At 39.3% G+C, this 2,386-nt stretch overlaps 1 pseudogene; it reads left to right on the top strand.

The window, feature by feature from the left end:
- The first annotated feature begins 806 nt into the window (after positions 1–806).
- On the top strand, positions 807–2,149 carry LOC129352674 (E3 ubiquitin-protein ligase TRIM21-like; annotated as a pseudogene).
- The last annotated feature ends 237 nt before the right edge of the window (positions 2,150–2,386 follow it).

Genomic DNA, 2,386 nt, shown 5'->3' with positions numbered 1-2,386 from the left:
ATTTAGATTAATTTCTTAATCTGTCTACAGCAGCAGTGGACAGGAAACATTAAAGAAAAAAAAGTCTCACTGAAACACAGACATCTTCTAAAAAGCACAAAGCTCTTAGCTTAGTGCAATCCTCAGTGCCAGTGAGTTTTATGGATCTGAAGAAATCCATTCTGTATGTTGTGAGCACAAGGCTGACTGGAGGTGCAAGGACACATGACGATTAAAGGATTTCCATCAAAAACAGGAAGCAAGCGAGTCACAGTCACACCGCTAGTTCTGAGACATTTTAATAACTCAAGAGAGAGAAGTGAGAATTTGTTGAAGGTTGTGTTGTTCTGTTGACAATGAAGACAAACTTTACACACCTTTGGTGACGCAATACAAGCAAGAGACTACAGAAACATGAGAGCTAAAAACAAAACCTCTGATAATTGTATATTTTAACAGTTTGTGATAGACAAAATTAAAAGTATTTGTGTTGAAGAGTCCTCAAGCATTTATTGTTTGCAGTTTTTTATAGGACATAATTTTGGTGATGAGCTGAAGTCTAAGCCATTTTAGAAGGAATATTCTCCTTTTCAAAATGTGAAAAATAGGAGATTTGATTCTTTGTTTTGGACATAATAATTTAGTTGTTTTTTTTAAATTATGGGGAAATGCTCTAATAGTGAACAAAAACACTGAAAATCTCAAAATGAAATAAAAACAGAGAGCTAATACATTAAATTGTAGCATCAACAAATACTTGGCCAGCATTAATTTGTTTGTCATAATTCATTTATGTTTCACTGTGTTTTCTGTCTTTATTAGGCTAAATGACGGCAGAGGATGTCTTGAAAGCTTTGGATGCATTAACTGAGGAGGAGTTACAAAGATTTGAATGGTTCCTGTTGCAGCCTGACACCATTCCTGGGCTCCCACCAATCAAGAGGGGATCCCTTAAAAAGACAAAAAGTCTCAATATTATGGATGTGATGATGCATACTTATACACTTGAACGATGCATGGAAGTGACCAGCAAGATTTTAGAGAAAATTCAAAGGAATGACTTGCTGCAGACGTTGATAAAAGATTGGATGAGGAAGACGGAGGCTGAAGTTCAGGAGACGATCCAGGAGAGACGACTGAAGATCCAGGAGATCAGAGAGTTGCTGAAGATCAGTAGAGATGCTGCAGACAGAGAGAAAGCAGAAGCTGTTCAGGTCTTCACGGCTCTGATGGAGTCTGCTGAGAGACGCCTGAAGGAGCTCCTCAAGGAGATCCAAGACAAACAGGAAACTACAGAGAAAGAGCTGAAGGCTTCATCACAGACCTGGAACAGGAGATCTCTGAGCTGGAGAAGAGGAGCTCTGAGGTAAATTTCCACCAAAGTTTTTCCTCCCTCTCTCTGACAAATGATCCACCAAACAAGAACTGGGTAGAGGTCAGAGTTCATCCACCATCGTATGAGGGACTGTGGAGAGAGCTGTGGCTCAGCTGGCAGAGAAGATGGAGAAGATGCTGGACATGAGAAGGGTCCAGCAGTTTGCAGTGGATGTGACTCTGGATCCTGATTCGGCTCATCCTAAGCTCATCCTGTCTGATGATGGAAAACAGGTGAAACATGGAGATATCTGGAATAAACTTCCAAACAATCCAGAGAGATTTTCTCACTGTGTTTTTGTTTTAGCAGAGCAGAGTTTCTCTTCAGGCAGATTTTACTTTGAGGTTCAGGTTAAAGGAAAGACTAACTGGGCTTTAGGAGTGGTTAGAGAATCTGTTGAGAGGAAAGGAATACTTGCTATGAGTACTAAGAATGGTTTCTGGACCTTAGTGTTAAGAAATAATGATCAGTACTCAACAGGGGAAAATACTTCGACCCATTTCGATCTCCATCCTGGTCCAGAGAAGGTGGGGGTGTTTGTGGATTATGAGGAGGGTCTGGTCTCCTTCTATGATGTAGATGCTGTAGATGTGATTTACTCCTTTACTGGCTGCTGCTTCAAGGAGAAACTCTACCCGTTCTTCAGTCCTTATCTTAATAATGGAGGTCAAAACTCTGCTCCTCTGATCATCTGCCCTGTTAGTCAGGCTGGTCGCTGATCTGATGAAGCTCCAACAAGAATTAATATTTCTACAAAAATGTACTTCTCTGCACTCTGGATGAGTTTTGTTTAAAAACGTTTTACTGTGTATAAACCTTTTTTATTGAGTGCATTTTGAAACAATTATGTTTTTTTATAGTCTGTGCTATATTAAAATGATATATACACAACAAAAAATAAACCAATATTTTTCTTATTGCATAATTTGTTTTGTATCTCTTGGTTATGTTAGGCAGATCACTGGAAGAAGTTTCACCAATTTCTCCCAAACATCCTGGACAAGAGCAGGCTTGTCAGATTTTTTTCAAGGT

This window comes from Poeciliopsis prolifica, unplaced genomic scaffold, assembly GCF_027474105.1.
Source record: "Poeciliopsis prolifica strain line A6 unplaced genomic scaffold, Auburn_PproV2 SCAFFOLD079, whole genome shotgun sequence".
Classification (NCBI taxonomy): Eukaryota; Metazoa; Chordata; class Actinopteri; order Cyprinodontiformes; family Poeciliidae; genus Poeciliopsis; species Poeciliopsis prolifica.
The sequence above is the reverse complement of the archived record's forward strand: the minus strand, read 5'-3'. Positions and strand labels throughout refer to the sequence as shown.